Here is a 27,286-nt window from a genome sequence, read left to right on the forward strand (position 1 = left end):
ATAGTTTCCACTATTTTTCCCAGCACTGAAGTCAGGCTCACTGGTCTATAGTTACCCGGATCGCCCCTGGTGCCTTTTTTAAATATTGGGGTTACATTGGCCACCCTCCAGTATTCAGGTACAATGGATGATTTTAATGATAGATTACAAATTTTAAGTAATAGATCAGAAATTTCATTTTGTAGTTCCTTCAGTACCCTAGGATGCATACCATCTGGTCCAGGTGATTTGCTACTCTTTAGTTTGTCAATCTGGCCTACTACAGCTTCCAGATTCACAGTGATTTCATTCAGTTCGTCTGACTCATCACCCCTGAAAACCATCTCTGGAACTGGTATCTCCCCAACATCCTCATTAGTAAAAACGGAAGCAAATAACTAATTTAGTCTTTCTGAAATGGCCTTATCTTCCCTTAACCCCTCGGTCATCTAATGGTCCAACTGACTCCCTCACAGGTTTCTTGCTTCAGATATATTTTTAAAAGTTTTTATTATGAGTTTTTTGCCTCTATGGCCAACATCATTTCAAATTCTCTCTTCGCCTGTCTTATCAATGTTTTACACTTAACTTGACAATGCTTATGTTTTATCCTATTTTCTTCAGATGGATCCTTCTTCCAATTTTTGAAGGATGTTTTTTTTGGCTAAAATAGCCTCTTTCACCTCACCTTTTGACCATGACGGTAATCGTTTTGCCTTCCTTCCACCTTTCTTAATGTGTGGAATACATATGGACTGCGCCTCTAGGATTGTATTTTTAAACAATGTCCATGCCTGTTGAACACTTTTAACCTTTGCAGCTGCACCTTTCAGTTTTTTTCTATTTTCCTCATTTTATCAAAGTTTCCCTTTTGAAAGTTTAGTGTTAGAGCTGCAGATTTACTTATTGTCCCCCTTCCAGTTATTAGTTTAAATTTATATTGCAAATTATATTGACATATAAATTGACATTGCCAAGTGGCCCCACCACCATTACCTCTGTCACCAAATTAAATCAAAAATAGCTCCCTCTCTTGTTGGTTCCTGAACCAATTTCTCCATGAAGCAGTCATTTATTACATCCAGGAACTTTATGCCTCTAGCAAGTCCTGATGTTACATTTACCCAGTCAATATTGGGGTAATTGAAATCTCCCATTATTATTGCACTGCCAAATTGGTTAGCTTTCCCTGATTTCTCTTAGCATTTCATCTTCTGTCTGACCATTTTGTCCAGGTGGACGGTAGTATACTCCTATCACTAATCTCTTACCCAACACACATGGGATTTCTACCCATATAGATTTTACTGAGCATTTAGTCTCTTGTATGATCTTTATCCTGTTGGACTCTATACCCTCCCGGACATAAAGTGCCACACCCCCACCAAGTTGGTCCTCCCTATCATTGCGATATAATTTGTACCCTGATATAGCACTGTCCCATTGGTTATCCTCCTTCCACCAAGTGTCTGTGATACCAGTTATGTCAATCTCATCATTTGCTGTTATACACTCTAACTCTCCCATCTTACTTCGTAGACTTCTGGCATTGGCATACAGATATTTCAAAATGTGTTTTTTGTTTGTATTAACAACCTGCTTTGCAGTTGTTAGGGATAATTTGGAAATCATTAGCTTCGGTGATGTTTTACATATAGGCACATGGACTACGTTAGCTTTTATTGGAACCTCTCTGTTGGGGTGCCCTAACTCTCCTGTTTCATTAGTATCCTTCAAGGATACATTTCTCCGAACCATACCCCACCAGGAGCCCGTTCCCTATCACTCAGGAGAGTTGGATCTTTGCCCAGTGCTTGCCATCCTAAAGGGTACGGACTCAGCCATCAAAACTGAGAAAGTGGTAACTTTAGACTGTTTATTTTTGTGTGGAGAATTTTTATTGTGAATTAGGCTTTAAGCATGTTTGGTTGCAGTGCATTTTTTAACACCCCCACCAGAGTGTCTAGTATCTTTCTTCAGCATCAGAGGTGCCCTAAAGCAAGGACATGGGAATAGTTAATACACCTGTGAAAGAAACCAGGGAGAGACTGAGAAACTCTGTTGGTAGCGCACTCCTGTGAGCCTAGGGGCTCAGAGTTTTATCTTCCTCCCAGTCGGGATGAGTCCCGGCACCCTGGTGAGGCAAGAATAGAGACTGGGAGTAGAAATGGTCCCAGGGACAACAGTGAGCCCCCTGCATTCTGGGGGGTCCTCAAAGAGGAGGGGTTAGAAGTACAAAACATTATTATGTTTAATGATAGTGTAGAAAAGATTCTAAGCTGCTCTCCTTGTCGTTATTAGGTGGAAGGCAGTGATAATGGACAGACAGATAGACGGCCTTGCACATGAGAGCAGCAGATGCTTTCCCACAGTATAATAAACCAAGAGCAGGACTTGCTCAGTCTCTGCTTTATTGTAGGGCTCACATATCACTAATAATCCTAACCTCAGGGACAGACCACACAGGAGGCTGAACAAGAGTCCCTGCCCCACACTGCACTGCGGTGTCATCGGCTGTGATTTAACACCACATAATAATTACTGATCCCAGCCATAAGTTAAAAGCAGCATCTGCCTTCCAGAAAGGCATAGCTCTGATGTCCAGGACAATCCTCTGTGCAGACCAGGACTCAGCGTGTTCCAGTCCTGCCATGGTTCACAGGAGCATATGGCGCTGTGCCAGCAAGCAGCTTAAACGCATCACAGCTAAATGCCTTTGCTCCAAGGCTGACTTTCTATGCTGTCGGCATGCCATGTGAAACATTGGCAAGACCACATTGCAAGGTGGTAAGTGGCATCTCACTCACTGGAGAGTGGTAAAAGCTTCTCCACCTAAGTTCAGGAGCTTGGTGGGAGTCTGTGAAATGTCAGAGTGACTAAGAAGCAGATGGTCTGTGTGACTGGATCCTCAGGCCACAGTTCTGCACCTAAATCACCAGGTAAGATATCAGGGGCAATGGGGATTGTGCCTGTAACCCAGGATATTCAAGACCAGGGGATCCTGCAGTAGAACCACAGGGTCTCTGAACCACCAAGATCCTGCAGAAAATTCTAAGTGAAGAAAAGTTTGGACCAGCATTAGGAGTGTCCTAAATAGAGGGCTGTATGAAAGGAGCTCTAGCCTGAAACACCTTTGCTGGTGCAACAAATCACAGAGAGTTCACTCTGTTATATCCTGTGGCCTGGCTATTTTCCTGCACTTCCTGGTTCATGCTCTGATCTTGATGTTTGGGTCCTTCCTGGTTCCTGCTTCTGTCTGAGAAGCCCTGGTGGCTGCCTGCACCCAAGGGCTTATTCCGCAGGGAACAGCAACTGCCTCAGGCAGAAGCTCTGGGCTACCCGGCCTTTCCAGGTAGACTCTTGCCTAGACACCGCACCTCCTCACTGACTCCAGTGAAGTAGGCCGTGATACAAGAACCACTCCAGGAAACAACTGAGGGGGGCAGCTGTGATACTCAGAGACTCTGGTGCCAATCCCATACCTCACTTCCATTTGTTCCCTTCTCACCTGCAAGCTTGACTTCCTGAGATGTTCATAAACACAGGAACATGTCTGTCCCTTGTGGACTGCATGAGCTAGAAATGGACCCTGCTTCCCAGCTTTTTCCATATCTGTACACAAATTCAATACTGAAAAAGGCACCTCAGTGTCAAGTGAGCCAATCTCTGGACTTACATAGTAACACAGTAAGTTTCGGCAGATAAAGACCAAATGGTCCATCTCCTTGTTGATACACATCGGCTCCTCGTCACCTACCACATACCACTTCCATTGATTTCTGCACCCCAAGTGCATGACTGTACTTTTTGGCATTAAACCCTAACTACCAAATTTCAGACCACTCCTCAAAAGTTCATAGATCACTTTTCATTCTGTCTACTCCTTCAGGGTTGTCCATTCTGTTGCAGATCTTAGTGTCATTTGTAAAAATGCTAAATTTTCCCCTCTAACTCTTCTGCAATATCACTAACAAAGATATTGAACAGAACCTGCCTTTGCACCCTCCCTGAGGTACTTCACTTATTCCTTCTTTTTTTTTTTTTATTTATGAATTTTCAATTTATACAATCACAATTTATATAATTCGTAATTTCAGAACAAGAAAAGGATTAATGAACAATATATCATCATTGGCATAACAATAAAAAAAATATTTCTTGTTCTGCTAACTATAGGCAAATTAAGAGGAGCCTCTATGAAAACCATGAGTGAAATTCATTAAATCTGAAACAAAGACATAAATACCAGAAAAATGTTATGGGGTTCCCCTCTATTTCTATTATTAACTGGCTGATTTCCCCCCAAGAAAATTTCTGAGGTGATCTGGGTCCAAAATGAATAATTTTTCCCGTCACATTTGATGATACATATGCAGGGGTATTTCAATAAAAAGAATCCTCCTTTATGCAGTACTTCCTGTCTTAGTCTAAGAAAACTCTTTCTACGGAGCTGAGTAGCCCTTACCAGATCAGGAAATATCCAAATTTTTTGTCCATAGAAATTTTTTGATCTGTTACGAAATAATAATTTCAATATATTATCCTTATCGGTAATGAAAGCAAACTGTAACATCAATGTACCCCTATTCTTTATTTCTAGTTCTTGTTGTGATTTTTGTAGCAGATCTGAAATATCTATAGACTCTAATGGAATTCCCTGATCTTTTCCTACTTGGTTTTCCTGTTCTAATTCAACTTGTTGTTTTTTCTTTATACCCACATAAAAAGCTCTCACTACGACTGGATAATTTGCATCTGGAATATTAAGGATTTGTGTAACATATTCCTTAAACAATTCCCTTGGTTCCAACTGATCTATTATAGGGAAATTTGTTACCCTTAAATTTAGAGCTCTTATATTGTTTTCTAAATTTTCGAATTTCCTTTGAAATTCATCTTCAATTTTAATTTGATGTTGTTGTATTTTTTCTATCTGCTCACATCTCTTATCTAATTCCTTAATTTCCTTTTGATGACCTTCTACTTTTTCCAAATTTACCTTAAGAGAGTTATTTGTTTTCCTAACTTCATCAGTAAGATTAGCTATTCAGGCATCTAACTTTGCAATGAAATTCCATAAATTTTCCAAAGTGATACTAGGAGGCTTTACTATTACAGTTTTACTAATGTCCTGTTTAATAGCTCCAGCTGATCTTACAATTGATGTACTTTCTTCTTTGGGAAGTAATTAGTAGATGTCAGCCTCAGATCCTTCCAAGGGTTCAATTGAAACTAGTGAGATTTGTAACTCAATCTCTACCAATTTAACATCTTTACATACCCCATTTCCCTCCAGAAATTCCTGAGGCTTTAAATCCTCACAAACTGTACCCAGCTTAATCGAAGGGAACTTCCCTTCACTACTGGGTGGGGGAAGTGTCTCTGGTGCTCCGGGACTTAAAGATGCTTCTTGGACCATGGAAGAAGGCTTTCGCTCTGCTCCCTCCTCCAATGCGGTCAGTTCTTCTGGGTTTACAACCGGGGATCCAAGCCATTCTGAAACACTCCGCTGCCCAGAATCCGTAATGGCTGAATTTAAGAATAGCCTTACCTTGGCTTTCCTTTTAGTATGAGGCATATTAAGGAAATTTATTCAGGGCACTTTGTCTTCAGAAGGCCCATAACACTTAATCAATTCAGAGAAGTACTCTTATGGAGGAGATAAGTGGAAGATGAACTAGGCATCAAGTTTCCTACCTGAGGTATGTAGTAAAGTTCCAGGCAAATCGATGCGAAATTCAATATAGATCTTTATGAAACAAAACAAAGTCCAGGCAAAGTCCAGGCAAAGCCAGGCTAAGCCGACCTCAACCGCGCGCCCCTTAGGCGTGCGCGGCTTTGGCGGTGCGCCGGCATCAGCTGCGCACCGCAATCAAGCTCGGTCTTATTGGGCTTGCTTCTGGGTTCACCCACTTACACAGGGCATCAGAGTCAGCTGTTCTTTCTCAGGATTGGAGAAATCTCACGTCCCGGCTTCAGTTCAGCTGCGATCAATTCAGCTCACCTCCAAGTAAGCAAGCAGGCAATTCAATTCAATTCACCTCCAAGGAGGGAAACAGGTAATTCAGTTCACCTCCACTTGCTCCTCAGGCGACTCTGGAAAATAGCCAGTTCTTATTGGGCTTGCTTCCGGGTTCACCCACTTATGCAGGGCATCAGAGTCAGCTGTTCTTTGTCGGGATTGGAGAAATCTCACTTATTTCTTCTATCCTCTTGTTTATTACCCTATTTCTTGTGCTTAAATTACGCCAACTTATTTCTGGATATGGTGGTTACAATTCTCTTGTAGAAAGGTATTTCAGTTTTATAAATGGAAAAATAACAAAACCAATTTTGTAAATGTCTAGTCCTAGCCAAAGGTGGTCAAAAGTGTGATGACCAAATAAATCTATGTTGTGTACTATGAAGTAAAACAGGAAACAGAGAGAGAGAGAAAGATGTGTACAGGGAAGAAGAAATGAGAAGCGACTTGTGAACCTTGACTTAGGCATGTCATGCTGCACGCAGTTCCACGTACAGGACAGATAAACAGCTATCATGTTCAGCAGACATTTACAATACAATACAGGCACACAATGTAGTCTGTTCTGTTCTTACATTTATAGCACAGCTTTCTTCCAAGGGACACAAATCAGCTTAAAAACAACAACAACAAAAATTACAAAATATAAAACCATTCAATGCAACAACATAGCAATACAATAATAACAAATACAAAATACAATTAAAATAAAACAATTCAGAAAATCCATATAGAATCCTAACCATTTCCAATCCCTCTCCCTCACAATGGGATTGGAAACATCACCAACCCTAGCGTCCCATAAAAAAAGACATGTAATACATGCAGACATTTCTAACATACAGGCAAGGATACAGACTGTGCAGTGTGGATAAGCACAGGAAGGAGTACTAAGAGCAGAAGGTGATTTTGAAGAGGATTTGTTGGGAAATTTTGTGACTTAAAGCTTGGGGTAGAAAAACTATTGTGGGGTAAATTGATATTCTGTGTGTTGATTTAAAAGAGTAAGCTAGGTTAACTCTTAGTATGTGTTAGATTTAATAGAGGAAGTTAGGTAAATTCTAAGTGTCTTCTTTCCCTTCCACCCACCCTAAGCACATTCTTTGATTTATAGACTTTTATCCCAATTAAGAGGCCAGGAGTGACATTTTTCACAACAAGAATCAATCAGGGGATTAGATAAACAAGAGAGTAGCCCAATCTTTATCAACAGATAACTGTTGACCCCTTGTAGGTCATTACCAAACTTACATTAAATACACCAAATACATTTCAAGGACTTACATTAGATTAAGCATCCTTATTTCCTTAGCGACTTTAGTTAACTAATAGTTCAGCAATATTAAGATGCAGTTAGCAGTCCAGCAACGAGACAGGGGCCTTCCAGTCTTTGGCACTGAGTGCTAAATGTATAATTATTGACCAGTTGGTGAGAGGTGTATATGAGTGCTCGATGCAAAGAGCTCCTGGCTCTTAGGGAATGGCCTCTGCTATTACTAGCATCAGTAGCAGGGGATCTTTTTAGTGTTTTGGTACTTTCCAGGTTCTTGTGGCCTGGTTTGGCCTCTGTTGGAAACAGGATGCTGGGCTTGATGGACCCTTGGTCTGACACAGCATGGCAATTTCTTATGTTCTTATATTCTTATGAGTCTGATCACTGGAGGCTAGAGTGGCAAACTTGGAGGAGCTGAGGCAGACAGAAAGGTATATGAGAGGAACATAGTAGTTAGGTCCCAGCTCCAGTCTGACAGTCCCTGTGCTGCCTTAGAGGAGGAAGAAAATCACCTGGAAGGATCGCATCACCTTTGCGGAGCAGGAAGTGATCCTGTAGATAGGACCTGCTCTCCAGGTGATTCATTAATCTCTTGCACTGAGGATGGGTCTCCAAGGGCTTATGCCCAGGAGAGAAGGGTAAGGAAGTCCAACACAGTTGGTGATTTGATCATTAGGAATGTAGATAGCTGGGTGGCTAATTGACGTGAGGATTGCTTGGTAACTCACCTGCTTGGTTCGAAGGTGGCAGACTTTACACGTCACCTGGTTAAGATTTTAGATAGTACTGAGGAGAAGCCAGCTGTCTTGGTACATGTGGCCAGAGACACAGGAAGATGTGGGATGGAGGTTCTGGAAGGCAAACTTAGGCTTTAGGTAGAAAGCTGAATTCCAGAACCTCCAGGGCAGCATTCTCAGAAATGTTCCCTGTTCTACACACAGGTTCCCAGAGGCAGGTTGAGCTCCGGAGTCTCAATGCATGGATGAGGCGATGGTGCAAGAAGAGAGCTTTAGATTTGTAACGAACTTATTAAACTTATTGTTTAATAAGGGGAAGAGGGAGCCTATTCTGAAAGGATGGCCTCCACCTTAACCACGGTAGAACCAAGCTGCTGACATTAAGGTATAAAAAGGAGACAAAAAAGCTTTTAAACTAGAACATGGGTGAAAGCTGACAGTCTCTTAGCAGTGCATGGTTCGGAGGGAGGAATCTTCAAAGGATACTAACAAAACAGGGAAGTTAGAACATCCCAACAGAGGTTCCAAGAAAGGCAAGAGTAACCCAGGTGCCTTTAAGGGCAGATTGAGTTCAAAGATTCTAAATTATCCCTGTCCATTGTAAGGAAGTTTATATATACAAACGATAAACATATCTTGAAATGTCTGAATGCAAATGCCAGCAGTCTAAAAAATAAAATGGGAGTTAGAATGTATAGCACTAAATGAAGAGGTAGACATAACTGGCATCTCAGAGACCTGGTGGAAAGATGATAACCAATGGGACAGTACAATATCGGTGTACAAATTATATAGCAAAGATAGGGTAGATCAAATTGGTTAGGAGAGGGTGCTATATGTTAGGGATCACATAGAGTCAAACAGGATAAAAATCTTGCAGGAAACTAAATGTACTGTGGAATCTATCAATAGAAATTCATATGTGATGGGAAGAGTATAGCGATTGGGATATACTACGATCCACCAGGCCAGAAATGAATAGACAGATGATGAAATGCTTACAGAAATTAGAGAAGATAACATCTGGCAGTGACTTTTTACAACAAATCACATGCTTCATTTTCCTAGAAAATATGGTAGTAAATATATATTTTTAATTCAGAAAAACCACTTGGGCCCACCTCTCCCTTCAAAAAAACTATGAAACTTTAGGCGAAGAACCACTTGAATCAGGGCTTCCTAAACTCTGGGTCAGAATCCCTTCAGATAGGGTCAACAGCATTAGTAGTGGAAGTCAGTGTGAGGCCTGTGAGCTGGCATGCGCTCACAGGCTCTGCAGTAGAATTGCCTTTGCATGAGTTTCTGTGGTAATTGGTAGCACTGTGCAAGAAGGGACTGGGACCAGGGCAGGACCTGTAAGCTTGCATTAGCTCAAAGGCTCTGTGCTGACTTCCATTACTAATGCTGCTGTCACTTGCAAACCACCATTAGGCTTGGGACCCATCATAAGAGGAAGGGTGGAAAGGGCTGAGGGTACATGGTGGAGATTACCACTGTTCCTCTCTCTTCACCCAACACTGAACTTACCCAAGAAAAGTTTTGTCCTATCATCAGCCTGTCCTCTCTTACCACATGTTGTTATCCATCTTTGGCCTGGGGCCTAAAGGAAAATGTCGCCATTAATCTAGGCCAGGGGGATGTTTGAAGGAGGGTCTGATTGAGGTTTGGATCAGATGGAGAGGGATTGGTAGTGGAGGATAAGAGAGGGGGAGCGACAGAAGATCTTCTGACTTGGGGATGTGAGAGGATGGAGGAGTGGCTGGAAAATGAAAGAGAGAAGGGCACAGGGATGGGGTAAGGGGGAATGGGGAATGGGGTGACAGAGGATCAATTGGGAGTTATAAGAAGGGCTTGGGGATAAGAGATGATCAGCTGGGGGAATGTGAATAGGACTGGAAGGGGTGAGAGGAGCTGGGGAATCAGCTGTAGAAAATGATGTCTTCTGGAGGGTGCGGAGGTAGATAGAAGGGATCAGATGGGGAGGGTGAGAGTGGCGTGATTGTTGGAAGGGGTCCGCACCTCTGCTAATTCATTTTGGTCTTCGTCTGGGTCATGTGAATTTTCAAGTGCTAAAATGGGATCACATTGGCTAAAAGTTTGGGAGGCTGTGGCTTGAATGTTTTCCTATCTTTTTCTTAAGACTATTTATTTATTTATTTTTATTTTAGCATTTTTATATACCAACATCCGTTTGCACATCGTATCAGTTTACATAGAACTTGGACAGCATCGCTGTAATAACAGGCATAGTCTTTACAAGGAACATTTCTAGCCATACCCCCTCCCCCTCCCATATTATTTTTATTACTTGTTATGCACTATTGAAAGATTATACTAACTACGAATAGATAAGTGTGCTGTTTGATACCCTATTAGTAATGTATATAATCGTGTAGAAATGTATATACTTGTATATATGTGTGCATACTGCCAGCCTTGTTCACAGACCCATTTGTTTTCCTGGGATGAAGGGAGGGAAATCCCACCCACTAACACCTTCTTCCCCAGGTGGAAGCACCAGGCGCCAAAAACTCGAGGACCAACGGCGTCTGCCCTAAGGGGGCTCCCGCCAGGTTGGTCCCAGATCCAGGAACACCCCGCAAGGTAAGCAGTCAAGGTGGCGTTACATACATTTTTGGTACATTAATTAACCTGTCTCTCTCAGAAGGAACTGTTCCAAATGGGTTAAAACAAGCAGTGATAAAGCCGATCCTGAAAAGTAAGAATGGTAGAACTGATGATTGGGACAATTATAGTCCAATATCCAACTTGTCTTTAATTGCAAAATTTCTTGAGAAAGCAGTGTTATCCTAGCTTGTAAATCACCTGGAAGATCAAAATATCCTCTCCCCAAATCAATTTGGATTCAAAAAACATCACTCAACTGAGACATTACTCCTCTCATTAATGGAGTCGGTTTTACGAGGGTTTGACACAGATGAATCTTATTGTCTTGAGCTAATTGACTTAATGGCCGCCTTCGACACTGTATAGACCATTACCTGTTATGCCATCAGATGAGAAACATTGGGATAGATGGCAAGGCTTTCAGATGGTTCTCTTCATTTCATTCCAAGTCAAACTGGGCAACCGTATATCTGACACTTTCCAGTGTGATACAGGTGTCCCTCAAGCCTCAGCCCTCTCAGCATCACTATTCAATATTTACATGCTCCCACTGTGTAAATTACTGACGAATCTAGGAATAACTTTCTTCTTGTATGCTGATGACATACAGTTTTACATCCCGCTCGCTAGATCATTTGAAAACACAGCTTTATTACTTTCTACCTATATGAAAGCAATACAACAAGAACTTTTACAACTTAAACTAACACTAAACCCTAAAAAGACTGAAATCATTTGGCTGAGCAGAAACTCATCAATAGTTGAACCACCTGCCCTAAACCTGGTTAATTTTCAAATTAATCCCTCAAATCAAGTATGGGATTTAGGTGTACAGCTAGATGAGAACCTTACAATGGAAATGCACACCAGTAAGTTAATTAAGACAGGTTACGACAAGTTGCATATACTATATTGTTTGAAACCATTATTAAATTTTCAGGATTTCTATACTGTATTGCAAACTCTAATCTTCTCAAACCTAGACTACTGTAATTCCTCATTACTAGTGTTATCGATCTGAGTTGACAGTCTGTTATTGATCTGATGGGAGGAGCAATCAGATAGTTGAGGGTGGATCCTTGGACCAGTGGCAGATGACCACGCCCCCGGGGAATGATTCCAAGAGGGACCACCGGTCAGGCTCAGAGTTAGGAGACGAACACACACTAGTTCTTTATTAGACAGTATACTGAACCACCAGAGATGGCAGTAGTGAGCTGGCAAGCCCGGCTGGGCTGTAGTCCCTCAGATACTGGAACAGCGATCCCTGGAGGCTGAGCTGAAGAGAGACTGAGATATAGTGAGTAGGCAGATTATGCAGATGTAACACTCACACAATGTCCCAATGAAGCCCAAGAGCTGGAAAGTATAGGGCCTCGAGGAGCGAGTACCTGGTTCCAGGGAAAGCTCAGAGAGAACGATGGTAACTCACTGATGTAGCTGAGATAGTTGGTAGTGAAGACTTCCAGGCAGAAGAGTATACGAAGTAAGTCTGGGATGAAGGCCCTCGAGAAGCGAGTACCGGTTCCAGACTGTCACCTGAAAAAACAAGGAGAGAGCGAGGCCCCCGAGGAGCGGGTACCTCTGGTAAGTCCAAGGAGGCAGAGTAGCTTAGACAGACAAAGCGAGTCCGTTGTCAATACATGTCCTTGCTAACTCGGTGTGTTAGCAAATTTGAAGACCTTAAATATCCATCGCGGGTGACGTCATCTTCGGGGGACGCCCCCGAGGTTCGCTCCAATGCCGGTACTTCAATCGGGGCCGCGCGTGCGCCCCTCGGCCTCCAGGAAACATGGCAGTTGCAGCATCAAGCCGGTCCGGGAACGCCCGAGGACAAGTGGCAGGAAAATGCCGCAGTAGCCAGTCTTACCGCGCACGGAGAGGGAGGCGCCAGAGAGGTAAGGAGGGCGGAGAGAGGGCGTAGGGCACCAACGGACACAACCACTAGGCCTTCCAGCTTGTAACTTAAAATCACTACAACTTTTACAAAATGCCGCAGCAAGACTCTTATTAGGATCTAGGAAATATGATTACATTACACCCTCGCTGATGTCACTGCATTGGTTACCAGTACAATCCAGAATCTGCTATAAAACTTTAACGATAAAATTCAACATCATTCATTCCAGTAATACCGGCCTGTAGGAGTGACACTACAACCTTACAATCCTTAGCAAACATTAAGATCTCAAAATAATGGACTATTGACTATTCCCACAATACGGAGCACACATCTGACGCAAATTGTATGTTCTCCATAGTGGGTCCAAAGCTCTGGAATTCTATGCCTGAGACAGTATGTATTTTACCAGATAGAAAGAAATTTAAATGTGAGCTAAAAACATGGCTATTCAAAAACGCTTATAAATTAACTTAAAAACATCAGAAAATACAGAGCCACAAAGACAAGAAAGACAAAAGATAATAATCTAATCATGAAGAATAAATTAAATGAGAGAATATAAGAATCTAAAAAAAACCCACTGACTAAGATCTGGAAACTATCATCTCATTTTAATTTTCAGTACTCTTTGCCTTAAGAACTAGATCAATTATGAATATGTACTAGAAAAATTCACTTGATAAATATTAATGCCTGTCTGTGAATAACAACCATGTAATCAATCATTGATTGTTTGTTGAGTTATAACTATGAATGTTACTTTGTAAATCATTGTGATCTATACATGGAACGATAGTATATATATATAATGTTTAAATAAATAAATGTACAGTGGGCTGATGGTATAGTCCTTGGAAGCTGGCATTTAGACGCACATAGGTTGCATTATTAGCAGAGTACGCCAAATAAGAAGAGGTAAAAGATGTATTTTGTATTTATTTTGTCTTCCAGGGGTTGGCTGAGCTGCTGTTCAGGCAGGAGAGGACTGTCAATAGGCATGCTGAATGCCGTAGTTGGCTTAGGAAGGTGTCTGTATAGGCACTGAACGGCATGCCTTTGCAAGGTGCTGCCGGCGAGAACTGGAACATGGTAGGGTTTCCCCCACTCCTGCTTGGGGTATGACACGCTGGTGCTGCAGTTGCTTCTGCTTGCTCTTGCAGCATTTCATTTGACAGTTAAGTAATAAAAGGGCACAGCCACTAGAAGGAAAACATAACCCACAGCAGCTTATTTGGTATGCGCCCAGGTTCACTATCATAAGTTGTAAAATTCCACCTCATAGCTTATCAGCATAACTCACAGGAGGTGGGGGAACAAGGGCTGAGGCCTATTTTTCTTGTCCAGGTAAGTCTTTTGCTGATAAAAAGATCAGACTGACAGCACTGGGCACTGGCTGGCTGAGTCTTGAGCACTAGATCAGGTTTTGCATTATTGCGGGTTAGAGTATCATTATACAAGTTGCAAGCTGTGCATGGCAGGCGAGCAAAGAACCTTGCCCTTAATTGGCAAGTCCAGGTATCCAGATAACAATTCAGTTATTTAGGGATATATATATATATAAATTTTAAATTTGTACAGTAAAGGCCATATACTGTATTATAGTGTTAGAAAAAATAATCAGTTCATCATTGAAAACTAGACTGCTGATGCAAGCTCTCGTCTTCAGTTCCCCTCTAGGCAGTGCAAAAAGATTTTGTCCTTGATCCTAATACTTATTTTTGCAAAAGAAATTCTTGACCTCTATTCCTAGTTGCTGTTCTGTATACACTGCAGACTAGTTATGTAAATCAGGGAAAATAGTGCAGGAAAAAATCATGTGGTACCACCACCAACCACCCTCTTAATCCCATGATGGTCTGAAAACATGATGTCCTGGCTACAGGCCCTTAGGCTACCAGATAGCTGTAGGCTAAGGAAAAAGGCCTGCAGTCTACATCTGCAGAGTGACTGAAACCTGGTGCTCTTGACTTGATAGCTTATGGGAAACCTAGTTCTATGGCATCCATGAGGAGTGATGGGTCAGAGAGATCCTCTGTGTATTTCTGGCTAGATACATTTCAGGGACCATCAACCATGAAAAACCCAAGCTTAGGGCCTCATTTACTAAGTGTTTTTCTCGTTGACACAGAATGAGAGAAAAGCCTTAGTAAATCAGGCCCTTAGTCTTTTCTTCAACAATAGTTCTTGTTCCCAACAATAAGAAATAAAAGACCACGTTAATATGTTACATTCTCATCTAATTACCCATCAACAGAAGAGAGGGACTTGCTCAAGATCTATATTGAGTGAAGTGGAGGTTCAGATTTAGATAGCTTCATTGACATGACAATTCTATGTGGGTTGCCAAAGTAATACAGGAAGTGACTTAAAATATGAAGGGAAAAATTAACAAAATACTAATAATAGTAAAATTAAAATTATAGAGTACAGAAAGAACAATAACGAGAACAATTCCCGGTCTCTAGGCGCTGGTCCATATTCTCCCTGTTCTGATTACGTATCTGGCCTGATGGCTAGATACAATTCATTTTGCTGCTGTAGCTGAGGTTTCTTATTTCCCCCAGGATTATATAGGGATAGATTAGATATTCAAAGCCTATCTGGGTAAATAACTTAACCATACATAACTTATCAGGCTAAGTTACAAGGGATATTCAGGGGCACAGCTCTGCTATTGAATATCCGCATAGAAGTTTCTATTTCACCAGATAAGTTGTATCCATCTCAGTTTAGACCTGCTATTGAGCAGATCTAACTTAGATGGAGAAACCTATCCAGCCAAGTCTCAATATTGCTATTAGTGCCACCCCGATCTGCCCATTGCCTGCCAACGAGCTAGACAGCTAACCAGAAAGCTGGATAAATTACTTATCCAGCTATCTAGCAGCCACTGAACATAACCGGATATTCAGTGGCCACTAGATAGCCAGATAAGTCCTACTTATCTGGCTATCTGGCTTTTGAATATCAACTTCACAGATTTTTTGTGGGAAGTCTTTGATTTTTGGTACATCTCTGATATCTTTGTATTTTGTACTTTGATATTATGGGAGGCTTCTAGGAAAAGTAAAAAGTCATGGGATAGGTGGCAATGTCCTTTCGTGGATTGCAAACTGGCTAAAAGACAGGAAACAGAGAGTAGGATTAAATGGACAATTTTCTCAGTGGAAGTGGAGTGCTTCAGGGATCTGTATTGGGACCCTTACTTTTCAATATATTTATAAATGATCTGGAAAGAAATACGACGAGTGAGATAATCAAATTTGCAGATGACACAAAATTGTTCAGAGTAGTTAAATCACAAGCAGATTGTGATAAATTGCAAGAAGACCTTGTGAGACTGGAAAATTGGGCATCCAAATGGCAGATGAAATTTAATGTGGATAAGTGCAAGGTGATGCATATAGGGAAAAATAACCCATGCTATAATTACACAATGTTGGGTTCCATATTAGGTGCTACAACTCAAGAAAGAGATCTAGGCATCATAGTGGATAACACATTGAAATCGTCGGTTCTGTGTGCTGTGGCAGTCAAAAAAGCAAACAGAATGTTGGGAATTATTAGAAAGGGAATGGTGAATAAAACGGAAAATGTCATAATGCTTCTGTATCGCTCCATGGTGAGACCACACCTTGAATACTGTGTATAATTCTGGTCGCCGCATCTCAAAAAAGATATAATTGCAATGGAGAAGGTACAGAGAAGGGCTACCAAAATGATAAGGGGAATGGAACAGCTCCCCTATGAGGAAAGACTAAAGAGGTTAGGACTTTTCAGCTTGGAGAAGAGACAGCTGAGGGGGGATATGATAGAGATGTTTAAAATTATGAGAGGTCTAGAACGGGTAGATGTGAATCGGTTATTTACTCTTTCAGACGGTAGAAAGACTAGGGGGCACTCCATGAAGTTAGCATTGGGCACATTTAAAACTAATCGGAGAAAGTTCTTTTTTACTCAACGCACAATTAAACTCTGGAATTTGTTGCCAGAGGATGTAGTTAGTGCAGTTAGTATAGCGGTGTTTAAAAAAGGATTGGATAAGTTCTTGGAGGAGAAGTCCATTATCTGCTATTAAGTTCACTTAGAGAATAGCCACTGCTATTAGCAATGGTAACATGGAATAGACTTAGTGTTTGGGTAATTGCCAGGTTCTTATGGCCTGGATTGGCCACTGTTGGAAACAGGATGCTGGGCTTGATGGACCCTTGGTCTGACCCAGTATGGCATTTTCTTATGTTCTTATATTGCATTGCATACAGAGTCTGGCTTCTTGGGGTTTCCAGTTAAGGTTTTAGCTGTAACTTTCTATTTCTATTCTGTGATCATTTATTCTGTATTGGTAAGATTGTGTCTGTTTTGCACGTCACCAAGATGAGGTATTCTGCTAGTTTCTGTACAGGTTACCTACTGGGCCTTGGGACAGAAGAAAGTGCTAAATATGGGCCCACAAGGCCAGAGTCTTTTTGGAGGCATGTTTCACCAACAGGCCACAGAAGACCCACAACTTTGTCATGATCTGAAGCCCATTAAAAAAATCCGGTGTAAAAGCAAAAAATCCTTGCTAATATTACTGCAGCTCCATGGTGCATTTTATGTTCACTCACTGCTCTGCACTTTAGGCCCCAAGCAGGAAAAGGCTAGAAGCACTCCTGTGGTACGTTAAAACTTCACCAGAGTTCTCTGCAGGTGTCACACTGATACATGTAAAACATGAATCTAGCACAGATGGATGAAGAATAGATCTTCATCAGAGATTCATGCAGGCATCACAACGATAAATGTCATACATGATAAATACAGCATGAAAAGCTGAAGAGTGCATTTTTATTGGTGCCCTATGCAGGTATCACACAGTTGTATGTAAAGCAGGAATACAGCATGGACAGATGAAGAGTGAGCTCAGGATTTGTAAAAACAGGAAATGTTCTGCCTCTGCAGTGTATGTATATGCTTCTTTGTTACACTTCCACTGTGTGTCATCTTATGATATTACTTATCTTAGAATCTCTGATATTAATATCTGATATTAAGATATTACTTAACTTAGATATTTCATATCTCAGCAACAGGCAATACAAAATCAAAATTGGAAACCATGAATCCAAGGCCATGCCTCTTAATCAAGGTGTCCCGCAAGGCTCCTCCCTATCTTCTACTCTTTTCAACATTTATCTACTGCCCCTCTGCCACTTACTATCTGAACTTAGTCTCCCACACTTCATATATGCAGATGATGTGCAGATCCTCATACCAGTTAACGACTCCCTACCCAAAGCTGTTAATACTTGGGAATCCACACTATCTGCAATTAACAATCTCCTAACCAACATACATCTTGCCCTTAACACTGCCAAAACAGAACTCATGCTCATCACATCACATAACCCTGAATTCTACCCCCTCCACATGCCCTCCACAACTATTGTTTTCAACCAACATGTTAGAGACCTCGGTGTCACCCTAGATAACCATTTGAACTTCAAAAAGTTCATCAATTCCACACTAAAAGACTGCTTTTTTAAATTACATACCATGAAAAAACGTAAACCCTTCCTCCATTTTTCCGATTTCTGTACAGTACTACAGGCAACCATCTTCTCGAAAATTGACTACTGCAACTCCCTCCTCCTAGGTCTCCCCAAGAACACCATCCACCCACTCCAAATCCTCCAAAATGCCACCGCCCGCATCCTCACCAATACCCGCAGAAACGAACACATTTCGTCCGTCCTCAAGGACTTACACTGGCTCCCCATTGAATACCGCATCCAATACAAAACTCTCTCCATCATCCACAAAGCCCTCCATAACCCTGACATGAACTGGTTCAAAGAATCATTAACTTTCTATTCCTCCACAAGACTGACCAGAAATCAATACTTAGCCACCCTAAGCACATCCTCGCCCAAACTCTACAACCTTGCTTCAACAAAAGCTAGATCGCTTTCTTTAGCCGGTCCCGCCCTATGAAAGTCTATGCCCTTTAACCTACGCCAGGAATTCTGCCCAAAGAAATTCAAGTAGAAACTTAAGACCTGGCTGTTTAGATAGGCAAATACATACATTGGCTAAACACCTCCCTGAATTACCTACCTGAACCCCTCTCTAATTCTCACCCCCCGTACCCCCCTTATTCAACCTGTTCTTAGCCTCATCTCCCTACCCCCCACAAGTCGCTCCTTGTATAAATCCTCTGTAAATACTGTAATTTCAGCTCTTGTTATTCGATGTAAGCTAAGTTTATGTGTTCATTTTATTCTTTTGCAGTTAACTGTTATATGACTAGTTCCATGTAAAGCGCTACTATGCCAAGTTCATGTTTTATGTAAACCAATGTGATACTCAGAGTGTATGTCAGTATATAAAAATTTCTAAATAAAATAAATAAATCTCTGCAGGGTGTCAAGTTCTTTTCCTGATTGGTTATTGTTTGAATGATTCTGAGCTCCCTATTGGATCTATTTCGGTTTTGCGCTCTCTCTCTGTCTGTCTGTGTTCTCTTGCCTCTTCCTATTGGTCCCTTGACCAAAAGCAGCCTGGGACTGATGTACTTCCTGTGGGGAGTTGGAAAAGGGCTCTTGGCAAACAATCATCTCTCCTATATCTGCTACAAGTTCTTTGAGGCATTACTCTTTCACCTCTATTTCCCATCTGCTGCTAGTTCCTACTGTTCACGAGTAGCCACAACTTCTACTTTTGTTGTAATTATCTTGGGTTTTTTTTAAGGGAATCTTTTTCTTGCAGAAAAGTAAGTTTGGTGCAAGTGAGTTTGTTGAGCCAGGCATAAAATATTAACACATGCCTGAGCATATTTAAAGGGCCAGAGAAGTCCTAGCCTGCATGAGCAGAGGAGAAAAGAAGAGTTAACAGCCCTATGCATACCTTCAGACAGCAGAAAATGGTATTTGTTTACCACCCTTGAACAGGGGAAGGAAGGGATCTCTTTTATCAGGGTACGATCTTACTACATTGGTCAGCTTTCTTATGGTTTAGGATGTGGCAGGTTACTTGCCAACAATCTTCAGTGGAAAGTGGAGTGTATGTCGGCTAAAAAGAAACTCCCGGTATGTGAGTGTGAGAATGTGCAGCTGTGGTGGTTACCTATGAATGTGCAATTCTGAGTGTTCACCTGTGGTATGTGGCTGGGTTCTTGCAGGATGTACCTGTGAGTGTGTGTCTGTAGTATGTAATAATACAATAAATGATGGCAGATGAAGACAAACTGGTCCCTCTAGTCTGCCCAGTTGAGTTTTGTCTACTTTCTTACAACCCAACACCAACACCCATATATTCCACCAGATTTCTCAACCCTTTTCTAATAACAGCTCCAAACATGCCCAGAAACCTTTAGAAATGGCCTACCTCACTATTTGCTTAAATATCCAGTGTAAGCATACCACTGTTATTTAGGGCTGTAATTTCCACTCCATGCAGGTTACCCTAGTGCCCTCCCTGAAAGCCCAGTGCAATTGTACCACTGCTGTTTTGGGCTTAACTATTACTCACTATCCCCCCTTCCTGGCCGGCTGCAATATGAGAGGGAGACTACCCCCAATCCCCCAGGTTGCCTGTGACATTGCTTGGCCTTGCAATGGTCTTGGTGTGTGGTACATAAATGTGTGCATCTCTGTGTGTGTGTGAATCTGTGCAGCATGTGTGTGTGAGCATCTGAGGGGGTGTGCATGATATGATTGTGTGCATTGGTCTGTGGGGGTGTGCGTCAGTCTGCGTGTGTGCTAGACATAAGTGTCGGTCTGTTACGTGTGTGTTAGTCTCTGAGTTTGTGCATTACTCTGGGTTACATTTAGGCATCCTGCCTACTGTTTTGGTGCCAATGCCACAAATGTAGGTAATGACTGCATTAAGTAAAAAGCCAACTAACTGATCTAATTAGCAAAGTAATGCTAATTCTCTCTATTTTTAGAATGCTGTTATGTTGCTGTATTCTACTCCTACTGTTAGGATGTGAAGTACAGACCAACCACGTCATTTAGTAAGTAGCATGGGGAATAAATTGAACTTCTTTGCTTAATACTAAGGGGATAACACAGACTCAGATTAGTAAATTCTTATTGGCAAAAACATATTATGCATTTCGGATGCAGAAATCTGAGACTGCAATACATGATGGAGGGGGAGAAGAAAGGTGGGGAAAGGAGAAACAGGGAGATACTGAGGTTTTCCAGCAGGAGAGAGGTCTGCGGAGAGAGAATAATTAAATTCTTTCTTTTGCCATGTCTTGCTGAGTACCATCAAATGGTGACCTCGTTGTATAATATCATGACCAAATCTCAACAGAGTGACTGCTACTAAAAGTATGAAAGAAAAAAAAATCATATTAGCTGCACATCGCTCAGGATGAAAAAGTGCCCACCCTTAGATTCAACACTAGGGCTAATAATAATAGTAATAATAGTACAGAGCTTTCAGGTGAAGATAACAACCCTGGTACAGCTTTCAGTCACGATGACTCTGTTTATGGACCCGCTGTAGCAGGAGACCAACCTCAGTAGCTAATGAAAAACTAAGAGGAAGAGAAACGTATATATATGAACCCCTGAAGATAAAAAAGAGGCAATGTTCTGAATGTTCTGCTATTTTAATTGTGCACACTCTATATTTAAATCAAGAGGACTCACGAAGAGAGCATGCCAACAATTATCTAAGGAAAAGTGGCAAAAGCAACTAACCAAGTGATAGCTCCCCGAATTTGGGAGGCCAGCAGACGCGGATAGAGGGCTTTTTCTCACATACCCCAATTCGGCCCCCGAAGGAGATCGCTGGCAGAGATGATGTGGGACAAACACCGTCTCCGCAGATCGAGGAGATATCGCTAACCCCAGGGGCACCTAAAACGCCTTCTCCTCCTGGGAATGAGCTTGGAATACATCTGCTCAGGGAGGAGAATTACCGAGCAGTAGTAAATGGGGGGCCGACAGAAGGTGCAAGCGCCGAAGTGCGTGGGCCTAACCTGGCGGCAGCAGGAGGAGTGAACCCGATTGGAGAGGCCCACTACCGATCCTGTGAGTAGATCTTCGACCCCGAAAGTACTGCTTGAGGGCGGAATAAGGAGTAGAGGTGATGCAAGCTGGAAATAATTCTCCCCAGTCCTGAAATGACTAAACCCTCAGTAATAACTTTAGAAGTTCTCTGGCAGGCAATAAAATCATTGGAAACGTCGATTCTCAACCTTACAAAAGTGTTTGTGGAAACAAATATAAAAGTTTCAGCTAATGAGAATTCTATCTCTCAGTGCGGGACTAAGTTAAATGTTCTAGAATAAAAGTTTATTGAATTTGGAGAAATACAATCTAATATTGTTCAGTCAGATTTAATAACTGAAAAAAGGTTGGAAAATATTGAAAATAATTTGAGGAGTTGTAATCTCCGTGTGGTGAATTTTCCTTTTATTAAATCTTTGCCTGTTAATGAGTTGTTTAAAAGTTACCTATCACCGGTTTTGAAATTGCCTAAATCCACCATGCTGGTGATTACAAAAATCTATTACTTACCCAAGTCTGAGGGTTTGATATCGAATAATATTTCAGAAGAAGCCTCATTAAATCTGACTCAAATATTGGAACAGTCACATGAGATGGTCTTTAATAAACGTGGAACTTTATTGTTTATATTCACATTTCTTTCTGATCGAAATACCATCTTAAGATTCTTCTTTCGTAATCGTGAATCATTGTTCTACGGACGAGGCAAACACAACTCCGGAGAAAAAAATTCCTGTTAATGTGAGACGAGGCTATATCCAAAGGGGCTAATTTTGTGTTGCAGTATCCATGCAAATGTAAAATCAAGTTGGGAGATGTTAAATATCTTGTTTTTTTAACCGTCGTAATTACGGGTCCTTCTAGACTCACACACCTAGTAGCTCTGCCCCATAACGTATTCTTCTTTTGAGAATTTCTTGTAACAAGATTTGTTAATGCTCATTTTCTTGACGGATATCTTTAAGATGCTTATTATTGATATCTTATTGTAAAAGCAATAATAAATAAATAAATAAATAAAGTTTTTAAGACAATTAAGGACTGAAGCATAAAGAGAATTAGAGACCAAATGATGATATTTGGATAGAAGTGCAAGAAGAGATGTTTTAGAACAGCCAAAGAGCAGCAGAAGAGAGGTGTCAGAATAGCTAGAGCAGTGGTTCCCAACTCTGTCCTGGGGACCCCCCAGCCAGTCAGGTTTTCAGGATATCCACCATGAATATGCATGAGAGAAAATTTGCATGTTGTGGAGGCAGTGCATGCAAATTTTCTCTCATGCATATTCATGGTGGATATCCTGAAAACCTGACTGGCTGGGGAGTCCCCAGGACAGAGATGGGAACCACTGAGCTAAAGCAGTTGAAGGAGGTAATGGGTGAGACAGAGTCAACATCATGAGGATGAAAGCAATGGAAGACAGGCCAGGAAGCGGAGTGAAGAGGAAAGGCAAGAGAGAGACCTGGGGATAGAGGAAAGAGCTGTTGAGCTCCTGATCTATGTAGAAATGGACATGTATGCTAGGGTCCAAAAGAAATCTGATACTCAAAGTAAAAAAAAAAAAAAAAAAAAAGATAAATAAGATCAGAAGGCTCACAAAAATAAATCTGATACCAGTGAAACTCATTACTGGGAAAATTTTACCAACAATGACACAAAGCCAGAAGAAAAGCAGAAAGATAACTCCTCCTCCTCGTAAAAAATGTATAGAGGAGAAAATAATCACTGTATGCAGAGGTGTCATTGACATGTACCTGAAAGGAATGAAGATGCCAAAAATAGAGAAAAATTCAAAACCTCAAGCTGAAACATGCAGCGCTAACAGAATGTTCTTTCTCAGTTCCCAAAAGAATTGCTTTGAGTTTTGTCTGAATGTTTTATTTTGATCTCTCTTATCACTTTTCTTCATATCACAGCAGCTTTTGTGCTTCTGCTGCTACTTTCAGTGTTCTATTGGAATATATGAATTTAAGATCTCAGTATAGTTAAAACACCATGATCCAAAGCTGAAACCGAGGAGTTCTGGAGAAATAGATACAAGGATCCCCTACAACACAATAGAGAAGCAGAATGGCTACCCAGCATACAAAAGAACATGGAGAAGGCAAACATCAAAACTATGGAATGGTCTGAGGTAACAACAAAAGAACTGGAAATCAGGTTAAAAGGAGCCCCAAACTGGAAGAACCCCGGGGCCCTGATAGAGTGCCCAACTTTTCGTTCAAATATTTAAAATCTCTCCACCAAGACCTGGTAAACTACAAAAATCAATTGACCAGATAGCAGAATGAACACCACAATGGCTAGAACGCAAGAGCATAAGAACACAAGAAATGCCATACTGGGTCAGACCAAGGGTCCATCAAGCTCAGCATCCTATTTCCAACAGTGGCCAATTCAAGTCACAAATACCTGAAAAGTTCCCAAACATTAGATAAATCACAAGCTACTATTGCTTATTAATTACCATAATAGCTGTTTATGGATTTTTCCTCTAGGAACTTATCCAAACCTTTTTTAAACCCAATTGCACTAACTGCTGTAACCACATCCTCTGGCAATGAATTCCAGAGCTTAACTATGCACTGAGTGAAAAAGAATTTTCTTTGATTTGCTTTAAATGAGCTACTTGCTAACTTCATGGGATGCCCCCTGGTACTTCTATTATCTGAGAAAGTAAATAACCGATTTGTATTAACTTGTTCAAGTCCTTTCATGATTTTGTAGACTTCTATCATATCGCCCCTCAGTTTTCTCTTCTCCAAACTGAACAGCCCTAACTTCTTTAGCTTTTCCTCATAGGGCAGCCGTTCCATGCCCCTTATCATTTTGGTCGTCCTTCTCTGCACTTTCTCTAGTGCAGCTATATCCTATTTGAGATGTGGTGACCAGAATTGCACTCAGTATTCAAGGTGCAGTCTCACCATGGAGCGATACAGAAATATCATGACATCCTTCATTTTATTCACCATTCCCTTCCTTATAATTCCCAACATTCTATTTGCTTTTTTGACTGCTGCAGCACACTGAGCTGACGATTTCAATGTATTATCAACTATGATACCTAGATCTCTTTCCTGGGTGGTAACTCCTAAGATAGAGCCTAACATTGTGTAACTACAGCAAGGGTTATTTTCCCTATATGCATCACCTTGCACTTGTCCACGTTAAATTTCATCTGCCATTTGGAAGCCCAGTCTTCCAGTCTCGCAAGGTCCTCCTGCAATTTATCACAATCCACTTGAGATTTAAATACTCTACATAATTTAGTGTCATCTGCAAATTTGATCACCTCACTCCTCATACCCCTTTCCAGATCATTTATAAATATATTAGAAAGCACTGGTTCAAGTGCAGATCCCTGAGGCACTTCACTGTTTACCTTTTTTCACTGTGAAAACAGACCATTTAATCCTACTCTCTGTTTCCTGTCTTTTAACCAATTTGCAATACACAAAAGTACATCGCCTCCTATCCCATGACTTTTTAGTTTTCTTAGAAGCCTCTCATGCGGGACTTTGTTGAACACCGTCTGAAAATCCAAATACACCACATCTACAGGTTCACCTTTGTCCACATGTTTATTCACCCCTTCAAAAAAATGTAGGAGATTTGTGAGGCAAGACTTCCCTTGGGTAGATCAATGCTGGCTGTGTCCATTAAACCATGTCTATCTAAATGTTTTGTGATTTTATTCTTTTTAACAGTTTCCATTATTTTTCCCGGTACTGAAGTCAATCTCACCAGTCTATAGTTTCCCTGATCACCAGGGAATCTATAGCTTCCTTTTGGAAGAAGAACATGTCTTCCAAAACAAAACTCAAGTAACAGCCCCAAAAGTCACTGACCAATAATGTGCCTACCTGCAATCTATACAATCAGTTCACTGAAAGAGATACAGATAGAATGTACAATCACATAGACATTAATAACAACATCATGGTGGCAGAGCAGACAGGCAACAAAAGAGGAGCATGCAGAACCAGAGACCAGTTGATGCTGAATAAAGCCATTGTGAACATTTGTAAGAAACGTTGAAACCTCAGTATAGCATGGATTGACTATTAAAAAAAAAAAAAAAAAAAAAGGTTTTTGATAGCATCCCATCCTCTTGGATAATAAATTGCCTTAAAATGTACAGAATGATCCCTGGATTGATCAAGTACATCAAGAAAACGTGGCCAACTATACTCCATTTGAATTAGGAAGACAGACAATTTGTCATTCCTAACATTAAGAGCCAGTGAGAAATATTTCAGGGACGTTCCCTATCAGGATTCTTGTTTTGTCTGGCACAGAAATCACTGAGTACTCTTATTAACTCCTTGGGCTACGAATTTAGCCTTAATCCTAAAGGCACAAATGATCCATAGATAACATCAAACCTACTATTTGTAGATGATTTGAAGCTCCTGTGATCGTCATTTACTCAGCTTTATCTGCCTCTTAATTTAATCTATATTTGGCTCCATTGGGAAAATGACTCAGTTTCCCATGAGATACAGTATAAAATGTATGTGGATGATATTCACTTTATTTTCTCTAACTATTTTGGTAAAAGTCACTGTAGGTCTGTTGTTCAATTGTATTCATGATGTAGAAAGACAGATTTAAAACCGGCTTGTTAGAAGTCATCCATCAAACACTGAAGTGCTACTGGTAAGTCCCTGAGAATCCCCAAGCGCTCTTAATTAAGGGCCTGTCTTTCCCACTCTTATCAGAGGTTCAGGATTTGGAGGTTACTCTGGACACTAGGCTTTCTTACCGCTAGCTTTTTGCAAATGTAAGTTTGTTAGGCACTTGATGTATATATTAAGCCAGGAGGCTTTCCAATCTATGCTTTAAACTTTGATTCAGTCAGTTCTAGATTACTATGATACTCCACCTTGGTTTACCAAAAATAAAAAAAAAATCTTAAGGGGCTTCAAACCGTGCAGAATGCTACAGCCCGTTTAATTACAGGGTTTGGGAGGCGGGAACATATTAATCCAAGTCTGATTGATTTGCATTGGGTTTTATAGCTGCCAGATTATAATTCAAGTTTTTTTTATGTTAGTCTTTAATGTATTACTGGTAGAGCTGCCAACTGGCTTCAGATTTTCAGGACAGGTAGACCCACTCCTGGTTTTACACAATTTGCATTATTCTGATTTCCCTAATGCATTCTGTAACAAAAGCAAGTCTATAAGTACCTGCATGCAGGGAGTAAAACCAGGACTGGAACAACCTGTCCTGAAAATCTGGAGCCAGTTGGCAGCTCTAATTTCAGGCCAATGGGCTGGGAAATTTAAGAAAATGATCTTATGTGCCTACTAGAGCATTAGGATCAGCTGACAAACACCACCTGGTTATCCACCCAATTTATGGATTATTGCCTGCAAGTGACCCCAGTCTTGGGTATTTTCATTTGCAAGGCCATGGACAAAGCTGGATTAATGCAACAAGCACCCATAGGTGGGAGGGGGAGGGGGCGTGGACAATTCCTCTTGCCAAAATCTTTCCCCCCTTCCTCCTCACTGCCAAGTCAGTGCATAAAGATGAAGAAAAAGCAGTGCAGGGCCTTCAGCAGCCCTTGTGCATTGACGGACCCCCACGATGCTCTGTCCCTTGCACGAGCTTCCATGGTAACCTGAAGATCCATCAGTTCGTAAGGGCCATCATCTTTTGGCACTGCTAGAGAAGAGAAGCAGTGCCACGGCTGCAGGAGCTGATTCAGGCATGGCACCTATTAAAATTTGGCCC

Source organism: Rhinatrema bivittatum, chromosome 8 (genome assembly GCF_901001135.1).
Source record: "Rhinatrema bivittatum chromosome 8, aRhiBiv1.1, whole genome shotgun sequence".
Classification (NCBI taxonomy): Eukaryota; Metazoa; Chordata; class Amphibia; order Gymnophiona; family Rhinatrematidae; genus Rhinatrema; species Rhinatrema bivittatum.